General features: G+C 43.0%; 1 protein-coding gene across 4 annotated transcripts in view; it reads left to right on the top strand.

Annotated features, from left to right (window-relative positions):
- Positions 1 to 19,443, top strand: part of cep112 (centrosomal protein 112) — a 220,338-nt gene that overhangs the window by 107,587 nt on the left and 93,308 nt on the right. The gene's annotated exons all lie outside the window — the stretch shown is intronic.

Genomic DNA, 19,443 nt, shown 5'->3' with positions numbered 1-19,443 from the left:
GTGGTGAGGTCAGATTGCAGCTGGTGGAAGTGGCAGAGGATGGTGCACTGGATGCAGAGATTGGTGGGGTGGTATGTGAGGACCGGGGGACTCCGTCCTTATTTTTGTTGGGGGCAGATGTGCGGGAAATGCAAGAGTTGAGGTTGAGGACATTATGAATCAACAGAGGGGGGAAGTTGTAGTCCTTGAAGTAGGAAGGCATTTGGGATGTCTGGGAGTGGAACTCTCCATCTTGGGAGTAGATGTGGCGGAGGCAGAGGAGTTGGGAGTAAAGGATTGCATTCTTAAAGGAGGATAGGTGAGAGGAGGTGTAGTCAAGGTAGCTAGGGAGTCAGTGGGTTTGAAATAGATGTCAGTGCTGAGACGGTTACTGGAATGGACACGGAGAGGCCCAGGAAGGGGAGGGAGGTGTTGGAGATGGACCAGGCGAATTTGAGTTTGGGGTGAAAGGTGTTGGTAAAGTTGATGAACTGTTCAAGCTCCTCATGGGAGCACGAGGCAGTGCTGATACAGTAATCGAAGTGAAGGAAGAGGTCAGGGATGGTGCCAGTGTAACAGCAGAAGAGGGACTTGTTCCATGTATCCTACAAAGAGGCAGGCATAGCTTGGACCGGTATGGGTGCCTATAGTCGCCTCTTTAGTTTATAGGAAGTGGGAGGAGTTAAAGGAAAAGTTGTTGAGGGTAAGGACAAGTTCCGTTAAGCGGATGAGGGTGTAGTGGAGGGGGACTGGTTGGGCCTGCGGGAGAGGAAGAAGCGGAGGGCTTTTAGGCCATCTGCATGGGGGATACAGGTGAATAGGGACTGGATGTCTAAGGTGAAGATGAGGCGTTGGGGGCCGGGGAATTGAAGTCTTGACGGAGGTGGAGGGCGTGGGTAGTGTCCCGAACATGAGTGGGGGAGTTCCTGGACTGGGGGGAAACAAACGGGAGTTGAGGTAAGCAGAGCTCAGTTCAGTGGGGCAGGAGCAGGCAGAGACAATGTGTCGAACGGGGCTGTCTGGTTTGTGGATTTTGGGAAGGAGGTAGAAACAGGTGGTGCAGGCTTGGGGAACGCTGAGGTTGGAGACTGTGAGTGGGAAGTCTCCTGAGGTGATGAGGTTATTGATGGTTTGGTGATCAGGGTTAGGGTCATAATTGAGGAGACAGTAGGTCGGAGAGTTGGCACCTGGCCTCCGTGATGTTAAGGTCAGTACACCATACCGCCACTGTGCCCCCCTTATCAATGGGTTTGATGGTGAGGTTGGGGTTAGAGTGAGTGAGAGGGGTGGAGAGATTCAGGCGATTGATGTCGCGACGGCATTTGGAGATGAAGAAGTTGGCGGGGGGGGAGGGGGAGGGGGGAGGAGGCCGTGGGGTAGAGTCCGGGAGATGTTGGAGACGGGAGAAGGGGTCGTTAGAGGGTGGGTTAGACTCTTGGTCAAAGAAATAGACGTGGAGGCGGAGATGGCGGAGAAAGAGTTCTAGGTGTGTACAGAATTCATTGATGTGTGGGTACAGCGAAACAACGGTGAGTCCTTTGCTGAGAACTGACCTTTCGTCCTCTGTGAGGGGAGGTCTGGGGGTATGCTGAATCTGAATACCCGGCAGGGCTTGGGGCTGTGGCTAGGTGTAGAGCTGGAGCTGAGTGTGACGGTGGAGACTGTCTTGGGAATCGGAGTGCGGTCACTTGGGCAGAAGCAGAAGTGATGTGGTTGGTATCGGTGGCAGAAGCGGTACTGCCGGTGGAGGCATCCGTGGTGGAAGCAGCGCTGTCAGCGGCATTGGCTTCAGTACCGACGTTGTCAGTTGTGTCGGTGGCGTTGTTGGTGGCATCGGAAGTGGCGTTGTCGACTGCGTCAGCGGGAGTGGCTGAGGCAACTGTGTGGTTAATGGCACCAGGTGAATTAAGGATGAGTTCATGGATAGGGTTGGAGTAAAAGGTAATGGACTTTTTAAAAAAAAAAATACTAATAGGGCGGTTAGTTAATGTCAATGTGTCTGGCAGTACATACAATTTGTTGTTCTATATCCACTTTTCTGTATTCTTGACAGACAGTAACGAAGCAGATGCTATTCACCAAGCAGCTGGGAGATGCATGAGTGATGTCTGCGTGACTTGTACTCCAACTTCCTTCCTTTGTTGGGGAGTGTGTTTTGAGTTCCACTCCAACCAGAGACTGTGTTAGTTTGAGCTTTCGCTTCTAGACTGCTAGGGGGTCTGAGCAAATTCCAGCCTTCCAGAACAAATCTCATTTGAGATTTTAAAATTTGCATTGGTTTGAAGTTAAGAGTTAACATTACAACAATGTTTGATGCCAATTTTCACTTATTTTTGTTTTTCAGTTTGTTCTTTTTTTACTATTTTTCTCTCCTCTCCATATGGACTTTATTACTCATCATAACGTTGCCATCACTTACCCTCTGTTGACTTACTGAATTGATCATAATTGATGTGTTCTGAAGAAGAGGCAGTGCAATCAATACAATAATTCTGTTCTCTCTTCACAGATGCTGCCAAACCTGCTGAGTTTCTCCAACAGTTTTTTAGTTCAGTATTGATGTGCGACTTGCTGACAGTTTTAGCAAGTTTTTTTTGTCGGGTCAGGAATCTTAACTGACCTAGCCCTGTTTTTACCTAATATTGAGGCCTGCGTGCTCAACGACCTGGAGTTGCTATTCTGTTGAAAATAAGCCGTTGATTTGGGGCCCCTGCCTGGGTAAATGTCAGGATGCAAAGGAAACAGATAAGCAGATTGTTTAAATGTTATTATAAAATAAATGGATAGGTTAGACATGAAATTAAAAACTAAATGTTCAGTAATGAAGTTAGAGGCACCAGTAATTCCTCAGTGAGTGTACTACAAAGAAACTATTGGCCAGAATTTTGCAGCTTTGACCCCTAAATTGCTGCAAATGAACTGGAATGGAAGTTGAAGAGCTTTAATTAGCCTCATGCCCTGCTTGCTTGTATTTAACAAATAGCAACAGTGAGATGTGAAACAGTGCATGTTGCCTGAAATTACTGTTTAAGGTGAGTGGCTTCTGTCCAGTGTTGCACTGAAGACAAATGCTAAGCTTGTTTTGCTTAGGGATGATATCATTGGTGTTTAGTGGAAATATATAAAATATTGCAAAGCTAATGAATTGGTCGAGCAGTGTGTATCCATTACCTGTATTGTCATAAAAGTGAAGACTGGTGTGCCTTACATTAATAGAGGACATATTCCAATAAAGAACAGCATGCCTCATTTCTTCATTTTCCTGCTGATTTAGAAATGCTAATTTAAAAAAAAGACTTATTCTAGGCACTTTCTGCTACAGATACTTGTTCATTCCCTCAACGAAATCTTTTTGATCTGCAGAGGTTGACAAATTATTAGTACAGTAAAATGTACAAGACAACTGCACAACGTTTATTCAAGCCATTATACACTTTCTGAATACTGTCAGTTTGTTATATTTCAGTGTATACTTTTGGTTTTCGTGCAGACTGCTTCTACTTTAAGTGTAATATATCAGTGATAGCTATTTGTTAATTTCTTGTGGCCCTTTACCTGGTCATGTTATGACCTATTAAAATAGCCCTGCAGCTATACTGCTTCAATGCCTGCCTGGCTTTGCACAGTTTCTGGCATGTCTACTGTTACTTGCTGAGGGATGCTTTATCGGCCAGATGTATAGTTACTTTGAGAAGCAACTACTTCATCCATTCCAATATGCTGCATGCTTCAGGGCATTTTTTCAGTATGTCAGCTGATGTGTATTTAAATTTTAAAAACTGTGCACTAGTAACTCAAGGTTAGCTCAAAGTCAAATCCTAGGATGCTGGCTCCAGCCAATAAAGCACCTGCCTGAAGATTAGAATCCAAGATTTCATAATGAAGGGGATTCGATATTAGTTATTTAAACAAAATATTCTTCCATTCTATATCATAGAAATATCAGAATACAGCAGTAAATAAATACCTTCAAGCACTGATATTATTGTGTTATCTGGTGTCTGTGTTGTTTGTGGAGGTGAATGTGTACTGCTTGTGACAGTATCGTGTAATACTACATAACAGAAGATTATGATACCAGGACAAGCTACTGTTTAAACAAACTTCTACTTTGCTGTCCATTCCATAAATTGCATCCTGCCTTCTTTACTCCTTTTCAGTAGTGCTTCCAGTGCCTGGTTATTGAAGCAGCATTTCTTTGGTTTTGCAGACTCCATAGTGCTATAAAATGGCAAAAGTTAACAATTTCTTCCTGTGTTATTTGACAGACTTGACCCTGTGTTCTGTGTGCTGAGCAAATACAACTCAGCATTCATTATTGAATGGCCTGCTGTTTGTGTTAAAGTAAATGCCTAAATAAACCTGTGGGATGAGTAAACTTAAGAGCTTGCAGTGATTGGAATGAGGGCTGGGTGGATCCATTGATTATGAGTTCCTTGAGTGGGGTTGTAAGCTGGGCCAATCAGAGATCACTGGCTGACAGATATAAACCGGAATCTAGGTTAATCATCTCTGCTCCAAGACATCCCTACAGGAGCTTCTCGGGTAGTTCTGTGATGCTGGGATGCGTTGTTAACAACTGATTTGATGGGTTGAGGATATCTTATCCATCACTGTGTTGTGACATTGAAAATCTGCAGAAAGGTTCAGACATTTGTACCTATCAGTGTAAGCCTTCAGTATCTTCAATTCTCCAAAAAAACAGAACAGCACAAACAGGAATCTCAGGGAGTCTCCTCCTTCTGGGGACTGGCTCCGAACAAGCTGGAGTCCATGTACTGTGCATGCGTAAATAAAAGCTGATCTAGTGACGGGATACCTACCTCCTTGGTGTTATTTCAGTGGTGACGAGAGAAAACAGTACACTCCTGAGGAAAATTTGCTCACAACAGTTGTCTCTGAGTTAGGGTATACATTTCTGGCATCTTACCTTTATTTGGGAAGTTTGACTTGTTTGATCCTGCTATTGAAGATTGGGCCCAGTATGTGGAAAGAATGTGTTATTTTGTCCAGGCAAACTCGTGGATGATGATTGAATAGCTGCGAGCATTTTTTGCAAGACATGGACTCCCGGTCGTATTGGTCACAGACATTTACCAGCAGGCAATTTGAGTATTTCCTAAAGTCAAATGGCATTGGGCATGTTTGGACAGCTCCGTACCATCCATCGTCCAATGATCTGTCAGAAAGGGCAGTCCAAACGTTGAAGCCAGGCTTAAAGAAATAGCCAACAGCTTCACTCAGTACCAAACTGTCCTGATTCCTATTTGATTGTAGGACCATTCCTCGTGCAACTACAGGGATAGTTCCAGCCGATTTGCCGATGGGGTCTAGACTCCACATCAGGTTAAACCTGGTATTCCCAGACACAGGACAGGAGTGGTCAGAGAAACGGCATCAGGAACACCAATGCTGGCCACATGCCCCCTCTAACCGAGAGAGATAATTTACTTCAGGGGGCAAAGTTTGGTGTTGAAGCCGCAGAAATGGCCCTGTATATATACAAGATGAGGTGGATGCAAGATCAGGTCCCGTGCCATACAAAATTCGGGTAGGTGAAATGGTCCTGACCAGGCATGGATTCTGTGAAAGCTGCTATCTCGTAAACTGAGCAGAAGTAGAACAAATTCAAGCCCTCAGAACAGCCAGAAAGGCTGTCTGAAACCACGGGTTCTCCCCCTCGGTCTAGTGCCAAAGAAACCTCGGAGTCCGAGATGGATGCAGCTAATGTCGCAGCCTCGATTCTGTTACTGCCGGAAGAGGAGGAGGAATTTCTTCCGAAATGCTCTGGTGCAAGAGATGGACTTTGGTCCGGTACACACTGCCTGTATCTGAGTCAGAGTTGGAGGAACGGGACCTGGTGTGAGAATGTCCTAGTAGTAACTACAAGGAAAAGAATGGCCTACATTCCCAGACTTCAGGGGTGAGGGATGTAGTGATTGGAATGAGGGCCAAAGGATCTTATTAGTTATGAGATCCCTGATTGGAGATCTTAACCTGAGCCATTCAGGGAGTTCTAGCTGACAGATTTAAACGGAAGTTTCAGAGAGCCTCTTCATTCTAGGGATTGGCTCTGAGCAAGCTAGTCAGAGCCCATGTACTGTGCATGTGTAAATAAAAGGCGACTTGGTGACAGGATACCAGTCATTTCAGAACTAAACAGCTTTCTCTGTATAAACCCAAGAACCTGAATTAAAACTCTCAGTTCTCAGTTAGCAAACTAGCACCAATTTCTAAGCCATTATATCAGAAGGAGCCAAATTCAAGCAGAATAGATTTTTTGTGTTTTATCTAAGGATTTCTACGCAGTACCAGCAAATAAATTGCATGCCATCAAAACAAACCTATGAAATTTGCAATACAAGCATTAGTGGTTTCCATTGTGCTTTCATTACATTAATAGATGCTTGAGCAGTAAATTGCTTTGTCTTACATCTGTTGTGCATTTGTTACTCCTTATTAAAAACAGTGTTTTGAAGAGCTCTGAGGTCTGTGACAGTGATGAAACATATATGAACAACATATAATAACTGATTAAAAATTTTAACAATTATGCATTTCAGGTTAGGGTGCTGAGGTTAAAGGACCCATTTTGTAGTTTTTGTACTTTCTTGTTAACATGAGAGATGTCAATCCAAGCAAATGACATCCTAGTTCCAGTCTGTCAGCAGGGCAATACCCGGGCAATATGATGTAAAACCAATAGCAGATGAAGAGCATGTTCTACTGCATCAAACTGAATTGTTTCATATCCTCTTCACTCATTCCTAGGGTCTTTTGTGCACGAGATAACCCAATTTAGTGCCACAGTGTAGGCAGTTAGTGCTGTGAACACATGCTTATAAGAGGCTTGGTTCGGACTAGACAGACTTTTCATGTAAGATCTTTAATAGTTATAAAAAGAGGCATCACAATAAGTTGGAGTTGAATCCAAGTTCCAGAGGTAATGACAATTTAGAATGCAGCCCTCTTTCCAGGTAAAACTATTGTATCAGCTTAAAGGTTTTATTTTTTCTATCTTCTCCCGTTTGCACTAAGCATAGCACGTATCACCTGCAAGTGAATGGGTAAGGGAAAACCAAAAGAACTGCGGATGCTGTAAATCAGGAACAAAAACAGAAGTTGCTGGAAAAGCTGAGCAGGTCTGGCAGCATCTGTGAAGAAAAAATCAGAGTTAATGTTTCGGATCTGGTGATCCTTCCTCAGAACTGATGGTAGCTGGGAAAACATTGGCTTATATGCAGAAAATAGGGAGGGGGATGGGGTAGGGAGTAAACAATAGGAAAGAGCTCAAAGAGAGAGAAGAGCAGTTGGATAGACAAAGAAGTTGATAACGATCTGGCCGGGAGGATGAATAGTTGTTAATGGGGACTGTTAGTGACTAACAATAGGTAGTGTGTAATGGCAGGCTATGTGATAACAAGACCTGGTATGCAGGCTAGGGGGCTAGGACATGGGAAAGCCCAGGCCCCAAAACCATTGAACTCTATCGAATCCAGAGGGCTGCAGGGCCCCCAGGCAGAAAATGAGGTGTTGTTCTTCTAGCTTGCATTGAGCTTCGCTGGAACACTGCAGCAAGCCTCAAGAGCAGCACCTCATTTTCCACTTGGGGATCCTGCAGCCCTCCGGACTTGATTTCTGATGAAGGGTCTAGGCCCGAAACGTCAGCCTCTCTGCTCCTATGATGCTGCTTGGCCTGCTGTGTTCATCCAGCCCTGCACCTTGTTGTCTCGGATTCTCCAGCATCTGCAGTTCCTACTATCTTTGATATCGAGTTCAATGATTTTGGGACCTGGGCTCTCCTATGTCCTAGCCCCCTACCCTGCATACCAGGTCTTGTTATCACATAGCCTGCCATTACACACTACCTATTGTTAGTCACTAACAGTCCCCATTAACAACTATTCACCCTCCCGGCCAGATCGTTATCAACTGCTTTGTCTATCCAACTGCTCTTCACTCTCTTCGGGCTCTTTCCTATGGTTTACTCCCTACCCCATCCCCCTTTTCTTAGCTACCATCAGTTCTGAAGAAGGGTCACCGGACCCGAGACGTTAACGCTGATTTTTTTTCTTCACAGATGCTGCCAGACCTGCTGAGCTTTTCCAGGAACTTCTGTTTTTGTTCCTGAATGGATAAGGGGTTTGGTTACAAATCGTTTACATTGTTACTCCAAACTTCCCTTGACTTGGTAATTATTTTTGTAAAATGCTCCACAACCATCATAATAGATTCTAATCAGAGATAGTAGGAACTGCAGATGCTGGAGAATCCGAGACAACAAGGTGCAGGGCTGGACGAACACAGCAGGCCAAGCAGCATCATAGGAGCAGAAAGGCTGACGTTTCGGGCCTTGACCCTTCATCAGAAAAGGGGGAGGGGAAGGGGGTTCTGAAATAAATAGGGAGAGAGTGGGAGGCAGATAGAAGATGGATAGAGGAGAGGATAGGTGGAGAGGAAACAAACAGGTCGAAGAGGCGGGGATGGAGTCAGTAAAGGTGAGTGTAGGTGGGGAGTCAGGAAGGGGATAGGTCAGTCCAGGGAGGACGGACAGGTCAAGGGGGCGGGATGAGGTTAGTCGGTAGGAGATGGGGGTGCGGCTTGAGGTGGGAGGAGGGAATAGGTGGGAGGATGAACAGGTTAGGGAGGCGGGGACGAGCTGGACTGGTTTTGGGATGCGGTAGGGGGAGGGGAGATTTTGAAGCTTGTGAAATCCACATTGATACCATTGGGCTGCAGGGTTCCCAAGCGGAATATGAGTTGCTGTTCCTGCAACCTTCGGGTGGCATTGTTGTGGCACTGCAGGAGGCCCAGGATGGACATGTCGTCTGAGGAATGGGAGGGGGAGTTGAAATGGTTCGTGACTGGGAGGTGCCGTTGTTTATTGTGAACCGAGTGTAGGTGTTCTGCAAAGCGGTCCCTGAGCCATCCCACCTATCCCCTCCTCCCACCTCAAGCCGCACCCCCATCTCCTACCTACTAACCTCATCCCGCCCCCTTGACCTGTCCGTCCTCCCTGGACTGACCTATCCCCTCCCTAACTCCCCACCTACACTCACCTTTACTGGCCCCATCCCCGCCTCTTCGACCTGTTTGTTTCCTCTCCACCTATCCTCTCCTCTATCCATCTTCTATCCACCTCCCACTCTCTCCCTATTTATTTCAGAACCCCCTTCCCCTCCCCCTTTTCTGATGAAGGGTCGAGGCCCGAAACGTCAGCCTTTCTGCTCCTATGATGCTGCTTGGCCTGCTGTGTTCGTCCAGCCCTGCACCTTGTTATAATAGATTCTAAATTTCTTTTTTCTCATTAGCCATTTCAGAGCATCATCTAGTTTACAGAATATATATTGGCTTTTAATCTGATACTCTTGGAACAGCTTAAATTGTGGGAAAGTGATCTTAGAACATTCTTGAATGACAATTGATGAGCTGCAGGTCTGATGTGGTTAAGTACAGGGGTCATCCTGTTAGTTGTAATGTTATAGTTTAAATGATTCAGCTTAAAAGTTTCTAAGTCATTTTAAAGTCATCTCACACCCACACTAACATATATGCACATGTAAATGAAGTGTAGGCGGATTATCAGGGCTGACGAAAAAGATCAAGGATGCAAGGAAGTCTAATACCATAGATCACCATGTACAAGTTGACTGAGTGTGTAAGGTTTTTCAGGGGCCCAAAATCATGTTTTTTGCATATAATGCTATGCTTGCATTAGTAGTCAAGCTCAATATTTCTCCAAAAAATACATATTTTACTTATGGGTACCTTATGACTAGGTGCAAGTGATCAGACAGGTGATGCAGTGTATGTTGCAAAATCTGTGGAACTTTGATATACATACAGAGTAAACCAAAAAATGGTGAACGACTAAGAACAGTGGGTTTTCTAACAACACTTGTGCATGATGTGGATGTGCTGGTGTTGGACTGGGGTGGGATAAAGTCAGAAGTCACATGACATCAGGTTATAGCCCCCAGGTTTATTTGAAATCACAAACTTTGAGCACTGTCCCCTTGTCAGCTGAAGCACACAGATCACAAAATTTATCGACAGAGTGATCAAAAGATCATACAAATAGTGAGAGTGGAGTGTTGAAACACAAGTCTCTGCTGGTGATCAAAAGTGTTAGGCAGTGTGAGTAAAGTGTCAGCAGCTGAATAATGAGCAAAGGGACGACCTATAATCTGATTAAATGAGTCAGAGAGATAATTACAAAAAAGTAAAAATAAGATGGTGGTAGAGACAAACCAAATGACTAGAATACCACGATAGATGCAAGGGTGGCATGTCAAGGGTCTAAGCAAAGTAATATGTAATCCAAAATTGTGCAAACTAATTAAGATAGAGTGACCTTAACAATTTGTCAAGGTGATGGTGTGAAAACAGGACAGTAAGGAACATTTTACAGATACAGAACAGTGTCTTGGGGTCAAATGTAGTGTGACATGAACCCAAGATCACGGTTGAGGCCGTCTTCATGGGTGCAGAATATCTCTTAAATTGTATGAGGTTGGAAAGTGTAGGTACACAAAGGGGCTTGGGTGTCCTCTTTGATAAGTCACTGAAGGCTATTATGCATGTGCAGTAAGCAATTAGAACATAGAACAGTCCAGCACAGTGCAGGCCATTCGGCCCACGATGTTGTGCGACCTATGATCCTACTAAGATCAAGCTATCTTCCATGTGCCTATCCAAGAGTCGCTTAAAAGTCTCTAAAGTATCTGACTCCACTACCACTGCCAGCAGCGCATTCCACACGCCCACCACTCTCTGACATCTCCCCTATACCTTCCTCCAATCACCTTAAAATTATGTCCCTTCGTAATAGTTATTTCTGCCCTGGTAAAAAGTCTCTGGGTATCCACTCTATCAATGCCTCTCATCATCTTGTACACCTCTATCAAGTCACCTCTCATCCTTCTTCGGTCCAATGAGAAAAGCCCTAGCGCTCTCAACCTTTACTCATAAGACCTACCCTCCAGTCCAGGCAGCATCCTGGTAAATCTCCTCTGCACCCTCTCTAAAGCTCCCACATACTTCCTATAATGAGGTGACCAGAACTGAACATAATATTCCAAGTGTGGTCTAACCAGGGTTTTATAGAGCTGCAGCATAACCTCACGGCTGTTAAACTCGATTCCCCTGTCGATGAAAGCCAACACACCATACGCCTTCTTTACAACCCTATCAACTTGGGTAGCAACTTTGAGGGATCTATGGATGTGGACCCCAAGATCCCTCTGTTCCTCCACACTGCCAAAAATCCTGCCATTAACCCTGTATTCCGCATTCAAATTCGACCTTCCAAAATGAATCACTTCACACTTTTCTGGCTGAATTCCATCTGCCACTTCTTTGCCCAGCTCTGCATCCTGTCAATGTCCCGTTGCAACCTACAATAGCCCTCCACACTGTCCACAACTCCACCAACCTTTGTGTCATTGACAAACTTACTAACCCACCCTTCCACTTCCTCATCCAAGTCATTTTATAAAGATCACAAAGAGCAGACGTCCCAGAACAGATCCCTGCAGAACACCACTGGTCACCGAGCTCCAGGCTGAATACTTTCCATCTACTACCATCTCTGTCTTCTACTGGACAGCCAGCTTTGTATCCAGACAGCCAAATTTCCCTGAATCTCATGCCTCCTTACTTTCTGAATGAGCCTACCATGTGGAACCTTATCAAATGCCTTGCTAAAAATTAGGATTAGGAAGGCAAATGAAATCTTAGTCTTTATTGTGAGAGAATTTGCATATGGAAGTAGTGAAGTCTTGCTTCATTTGTGTAGTAGGTTGGTTAAACTGCACCTGGAATACTGTGTGCAGTTTTGGTCTCCCTTATATTAGGCGCAATAGGACTGTTATAGAGGGAGTACAACGAAGGTTCACCAGACTTGTTCCAGGCCTGGTAGGACTGTCCTATAAAGAGAGATTGGGTAAACTATGCTGACATTTGGTAGGCTTGACAGGCTGAAAAGTATATGATTTTGCAGACAGGTTGCAAGTCCGAAGATTGAGCTGGAAATAAAAGAAAGAAGAAATGACAAAAATTAATAAGAATGGAAAAATCAGGGTATGAGAGAAGCTAACCAGAATTATAAAAGCAGGTAGTAAGAGTTCCTCTTTCTAAACAAATGGTGCTCAGAGATATGAGGAAAAGACAGAAAGTTGGCAGTAAGTAATAGAACCAGTGTGTAGACAATGCGCTTAACAATGCTGTGATTCTGTGACGATGTTGATGGAAAAATGCCTTTTGAAATTTGTTTCCGAAAGTGTTATGTATTTATATGGTTAACTGTCACTCTTGTGTGGAAAATAGCTTTGTCTAACCTTGCTGTCTATAAAATTAACATCTCCTTAAGGAAGCTTCCGTTGTTAACACTTTGGCCTCTTGGCCAGGATTAAAAACTGTTCAAGATCCACTGATTCATCAAAAAAAGTCAAGGTGCTCACTGAGATTTTGGAGGTGCCTCAATTAAAATAAAAGAAATCAAAAATGCCATTTCTGTACCAAAGCAGGTGTAGTAAGCTTTAGAGAAGAGGGTAACAGTGCAAAAGAAGCTTACCATGTGCTCCACCCTGAAGGAACACTGTGAGCAATTAGTACTGTAGTCAGAGGGAAATGTCTTGAAGTAGGGATAGTAGACTCGGAAAGAAATAGGCAGCCTCAGGAATACCTTGTTTCAAATGCAAAAAAGCAAGGTAGTGCTAAATATTTCATGATACATTGTGTTACTCGGGCCCTTTCCATTTAAGAGAAACAAAAATGTCGGTGCCGTAGGTACAAGAGAAAGTCTCGGTAGTCCCAGGGGACAATAGGGCTGCTCTCTCACGAGTGAGAGATGACTGATGATTTTAACCTGAGGGTCACTACACCTCATGCTAAGGGCAAGGTTGAGAAGGTGGTAGCCTCATGAAGAAAATTCATGCAGCGTGCCTCAATTATTACCATCTGGTGGCTCTGACCTCCATGATTATGAAATGCTTCGCGAGATTAGTCATGGCTCATATCAACTCTTGCCTCCCAGCCTGCCTTGATCCCTTGCAATTTGTCTACCGTCGCAACATGTCCATAGTAGATGCCCTCTCCCTGGCCCTATGCTCATCCCTGGAACATCTGGATAACAAGGATGCCTATGTAAGGCTCCTATTCATTGACTACAGCTCCATCTTAACATTATAATTCTAACCAAACTAATCTCTAAACTCTGAGACCTAGGTCTCTGCTTTGCTGCCTGCAACTGAATCCTTGACTTCCTGACCCACAGACCACAATCAGTAAGAATAGGCAACAACACCACCTCCAAGACAATCCTCAACACTGGTGCCTTGCAAGGCTGTGTACTTAGCATCTTACTATACTTCCGGTACATTCATGACTATGTGGCCAAAGTTCGTCCTAACTCCATCTACAAATTCACTGATGACACCACCATTGTAGGCCAGATCTCAAACAATGACAAGACAGAAAATAGGAAAGAGATAGAGTCCTTGGTGTAAAGATAACAATTTCTCCCTCAACATCAGCAAAATGGAAGAGCTGGTCATTGACTTCAGGAAGCAAGATGGATGGCATGCCCTATCTATATTAATGTTGTTGAGGTGGAGATGGTCGAGAACGTCACGCTCCTAGGAGTGATGATCACTAACAATCTGCCCTGGTCCATTCACATGGAGGCGATGGTCCAGAAAGCACAACAATGCCTCTACTACCACAGGAGACTAAGGAACTTTGGCATGTCTGCAGAGACTCTTACCAACTTTTATAAATGCACCATAGAATGCATTCTACCTGGATGCAACATGGCTTGTAATGGCAACTGCTCTACCCAGGACCGTAAGAAACTAGAGTTGTGAACACAGCCCACTCCATCATGCAAGCCAACCTTTCATCCATTGATTCCATGTATAGCTACTATTGCCTTGGAAAGGTAACCAACATAATTAAAGACCCCTCCCACCCTGGATATAATCTCTTCCAACGTCTTTCGTCGGACAGAAGATACAAAACCTTTAACACACGTATCAACAGATTCAAGAACAGCTGCTTCCCTGTTCTTATTAGACTTCTGAATGGACCTCTCAAATTTCAAATGTAATGTTGACTTCTCTGTCTGTATACCTTCTCTGCAGCTGTAACATTGTATTCCTTTCTGTGTCCTATTCCCCTTACGCACTGTGTATGAAATGATCTGCCTGTACTACACACAAAACAAAGCTTTTCACTCTACTTAGGTACATGTGACGTTAATAATTCAAGTAAAAGCCTGAGTTTGTGTGGGAATTGAACCCAACTGTTAGCATCACTCTTCATTGCAAACCAGCCATCTAGTCAACTGAACTAACCAACATCCTAAGACCATATGATGTAAATACAGACAGCTGGAACATCGAGAGATTCCATCATTTTATTCAAGCTAATAAAATTGAAGCAAATATAGTAGCCCTGCATTCCTGAGTGTTATGGGAGAGGAGTCTGGTGCAGCCAGAGAGAGAGCAGGTTCCAAAACTTATGAAGAAAAACTAGGAACGCTGTGGAACCATATTTCACCCAAACCATTGGTGATTGCTGAAAGGTTCACCTTCCACAAATGTTACCAGCACGATAGTGAATCTATCTCTTAGTTCTTGGCAATTGTAAAGAAGTTAGAAGAATTCTGCAAATTCATACGCAACTTAAATAATGCTACCCAAGACCCACTAGTATGTGCTTTAAGAATGTGAAGAAATCCAAAAGACATTACTGTTTCCAGCACTTTCTTTAAGTTTAGGCTCCTTTCCATCAGTAGTGTCAATGGATCTAGCTGCCAGGGAAGCTAAACAGCTAAGCTCAAGCATGAGAATTCACAAAATGATCACTGAGAGATGAGCAGATGCAGACACAACACTGCCACTGAAAAATAGGTTACACGGCATCAAATTGCTGATATAAAGAGCCTGTATGCAGAAACTGCAGCAAAAAAGGGTATGCTGAAAGGCTGTGTTTGAGGAATAAAATGAATAGCATGTAGCAAAAGTAAAGAAGACAAAGAGTAGGAAGAAAAGTCTAGACTCTCAGTCCATAGAGCAGCTGTAACTAACTATTGCTGGCAGCACTAACTGATACTAGGTCACTCCTTTACCAAAAGGGAAACTGAAAAGGATGGAGATGGACAATGGAGTGGCAGTTTCATTGATATCTGAAAGTGTGCATCATAAATAGCTGACTCACATTGCACTGCAACCCTCAGTACGAAGAGCATATTTAGCTGAAGTGATGCCGTAAGGGGGCGGTATCAATGTGTACTAACCCATCTTGCATGTTACCAAAGAAACTTTTCCAGGTTTATTGGGAAGAATATGGTTGGAAAAAATGAAACCCAACTGGGCTGAAGTAAATTACTTGTAAGATTCTGAAACTGATCTATCCCAAATTCTGAAGAAACATGCCATTTTTTTCAGCGAGGATCTGGGAAGCATCAAAAAAATCTGTCAAATTGAAAATCAAGGATGAGAATTGAGCAAAACAGTGCAAGGCTAGATCAGTGCCTTATGTAATCGAACCAGAAGTCAAGGCAGTATTCGAGACCCTGGTCAAGACAGGAGTCCTTGAACCCATAAATGTGAGTGATTGGGCAATGGCTATTGCACCAATGATGAAGAAAGCTGGATTGGTACACATCTGTGGTGATTTTAAGGTCATGATTAGGCCAGTACTTTGTGCTGAGTTGTATCCTTTGCTTTAGTTTGATGACCTATTTACTGGGCTAGCCGAAGATCAGCTTTTCAGTAAAATTGACTGTGGTCAAGCCTGTCTCCAGATGAATGCAGGTCTTGGGTCAGAGAAATACTTGAAGATTGTAACACATGAAGGACTATTCAAATGCAAGAGACTTCCATTTACAATCCCATTTGCCTCTGCCTTATTCCAACATGTCATGAATGAGATTTTAAGTAATAAGTAAATCGGAAGGAGTCCAGTATTACCCTTATGCTATTTTAGAAAATATTTAAGTTGCTCCACAAGTGAGATGCTATTCTACAGAGACTTGAAGATTATAGCCAAACTGAGGAAAGACAAATGTAATTTTAAAAAAAAATTTCCATTGAATATTTAGGCCATGTCATTGATGCTAATGGACTACATAAGTTACCTTCAAAAGTAAAAGCCATAATTGAGGCACCAGCACTGAAAATGTAATCCAACTGCGTCATTTTTGGATTTGCTAAATTACTATGGCAAATTTGTCCCAAAACTTGCAGTTGTTCTCAAGCTGTTTTACAATTTGTTGTGATAAAACAAGAATTAGAATTGGGTAGATCAGTTTGAAAGAGCAAAGTTAGAGGCTTTATTAAATTTAAAAGACCCGACCCATTTTGACCCAAAGTTAGCATTGCTACTAATGTGTGATGCAGTGGAAGCAGTTGTTTCTCGCATTCTCGCATACCTGCAAAAGTAGAAGTGAAATGGGCATAGGCAGAGAAACAAGCTCTAGGAATCATTTTTGGTATTGGACAATTCTACCAATACCTATATGATCATTGATCACAATATTTGAACCTCATACAGAGATATCTTTTCTACTAGCAAGTTGTATGCAGAGGCATGTGTAGTCGTTATTATCTCTCACATACACAGTTAAGTATTGACAATCTAACTTACATGGTAGTGCTGATGCCAAAGCAGTTGAATACAAGCAGTCCTTACATAGACATTTTCTACTTTGAACAAGCAGACAATACTCCAGTAACACAGGAGAAGTTGAGAATACAGTGGAAATGATCTACTCCTGTCAATAGTGATGGACATGGTACTTTGTGGCACGATCGTTGGAACAACCCCAGAACTGAAGCAATATACCACACAGAGGCTAGAACTATCCATAAAAGTAGGATGTCTCCAATGGGATTGATGGTGATCATTCTATCACAGTTGAGGAAACGTGTGTTAGATCAACTTTACAAAGTTCTCTGCAGCCTTGTCAGAAGGAAGGAAATAGCTATAAGCTACTTTTGGCGGCCAGGGCTTGACTCTGAAATTAAGGGGAAGGTAGGAATATGTGTACTTTGTACAAGAGTTCTCTACCTACCTCCATTGGCATCATTACACCCATGGGGATGGCCAGAAAGGCCATTGCAACTAATCCATATTGACTAATTTTCAAGAACGAATGTGGTGTGGTTGATGCACATAGTCAATCGCCTGAATCTGCCATCTTGAAGATGACATCCCCAGCAAAAACTGTTGGAAGACTGGGGGAGATCTTTGTGAGGTTGATTATCTGGAGCAACTCATAATCGCCCACAGTATATATCACAGAAGTTTTGGACTATCTAAAGCAGAAAGGAATTCGACATATCTAATCAGCTCCTTATCGTCCAGCCTCAAATGATTTGGCAGAAAGGTTTGTTCAGACTATGAAACAATTCTTAAGGGTAACTTGAGAACAAGGATCACTATCCAAAAGAATAAACCAATTTTGTTAACATACCAGGATTCAACCCACTCTGATTCTCAAATCTCTGACATTGCTAACAGTAAAGCACCATTCCGCTGGGCATTTGATTTGCTGAAACCACCTGTGACAAAAGAAGTTATTGACAGGAAATAATAGAATTAGGATTTCCAATAAGAGACCAAGGCCAAATACCATGTTTTCTAAAAATATCAAGAAGCATTCGTGAGGAGTTACACCATTGGTAAAAAGTGGGTACCAGCTGTCATTTTAGCACAGATTGGACCAGCTTCCTACACTGTACAGAAGAGAGACGATATAGCATGGAGAACATGTGCATTATCAACTCTTGAAATCAGAACGAATTTGCAGAGATAACATTAATTGAAGATCCATAAGTACCGTGGATAGAGATATAGAGACCTAGATACACTTCAGGACAGCACAGTAATTGGAGTAGCTGAAGGAGTCGATGCCTTGATGGAGAATACCGTGAGATTGTCTAAACCTCTGAACAGTCAGTCATCTCAGGAAAAGACAACAATAGATGATGTCACTTGTGCACCTAAAACACCAGAGGTTAAAGCCAATATGAAAAATAAACTAACATCTGAGGTGTGCCAACGGTCACGTAGGAATTGGTGTCCTCCAGAACGTCTTACTGACTATTGTATGAATGGTTATGAATGTTTTCATTGCAGGAACCTCTGATACAAAGGAGGAGGGATATTGTGTATTTCTGTAAGTATGTTATACTGTCACTTTAACAGTCACCAATCACAGGACATATCTATGTCATCATCCATTTGGGTGGGAAACACCTTAGTCTAACCTTGCTGCCTGTAAAGTAAACATCTCCTTAAAAAGCTTTAGCTGTTATTGCTTTGGTCCTTCTTGGAATGTAACAGAAAGTATCTTTAGCATATAATTTGGTTCGTGAGTGTTCTGTGAAATGCAGCCATGTAAAGACGCAAGACACTAAATCCAACCCATGCAACATCCTGGGGATTACCATTGACCAGAATCTGAACTAGACTACCCACATAAATACAATGGCTGCAAGAGCAGCTCAGAGGTTAGGCATTGTGTTGGGGGTAATTCACCTCCAGTCTCCCCAAAGTAACTAGAGGAGAATTGTATGAACTAAACAAAGAAGTCACTGTCAGAAAATGCTCAAATTTAATGTATATTGCAGCAGAGTAGAAAATTAAATTAACAAAGCATCAATTGAAGATGAGTTAATCAAGGTGATCAAATCCAGTTTTGTCAGAGGGGAGAAAAGGAGTTTATTGCATTGTGAATTAAAATGACAGCACAGGCCACAGGCACTTTTGTGCATGTGATGCATTATGCTAAATAATTTCCACTCCAGTTGTAGGATTTTAAGTACCGCTGCCATTTAAAGGTCTTGACTGTGGTTTCAATGATGAAATGCACTACTTACAGCATAGTAATGTAGTAGCAGGGTGTTGTACCTTTGTAGTTTGGTTGGTACATTGTTCTCCATCGCATTGTAGCAGCAAATCAACAAATATTTCTTTGAAGATGAAGGATGATCCTTTGGAGGATAAGATATCTGTGAACAGAAAAGAATGTGGACTGTTCTGCCTGAGCTGGCTCTTTTCAAGGAACTTTCCATGCAGTCCCACTTTCTTGCCATGCAATTCTTTGCCTCTTTAAGCATATATTCAATTCTGATATAAAAATTTCTGTCAAGTATCCAGAATCTTTCTAACAATCTTTTCTGGATTATACCTTACTGCCTAACAGAGTCTTTCCATTTTCCCCACTGTTCTTTACAATAATAGATAGCATCTGCAGTTCTTGCTGGAGTCAGAGTCAATACAGTGTGGAGTTGGAGGAACAGAGCAGGTCAGGCACAATCAGAGAAGCAGGAAAGTTGATGTTTTGGGTTTACACCCTTCATCAGGACTCCCTGATGAATAGGTGTTAACATGAAAGGTCAACTTTCCTGCTCCTCTAATGCTATCTGACCTGCTGTGTTCCTCCAGCTCCACACT

This window comes from Rhincodon typus, chromosome 23, assembly GCF_021869965.1.
Source record: "Rhincodon typus isolate 14 chromosome 23, sRhiTyp1.1, whole genome shotgun sequence".
Taxonomy (NCBI): domain Eukaryota; kingdom Metazoa; phylum Chordata; class Chondrichthyes; order Orectolobiformes; family Rhincodontidae; genus Rhincodon; species Rhincodon typus.
The sequence above is the reverse complement of the archived record's forward strand: the minus strand, read 5'-3'. Positions and strand labels throughout refer to the sequence as shown.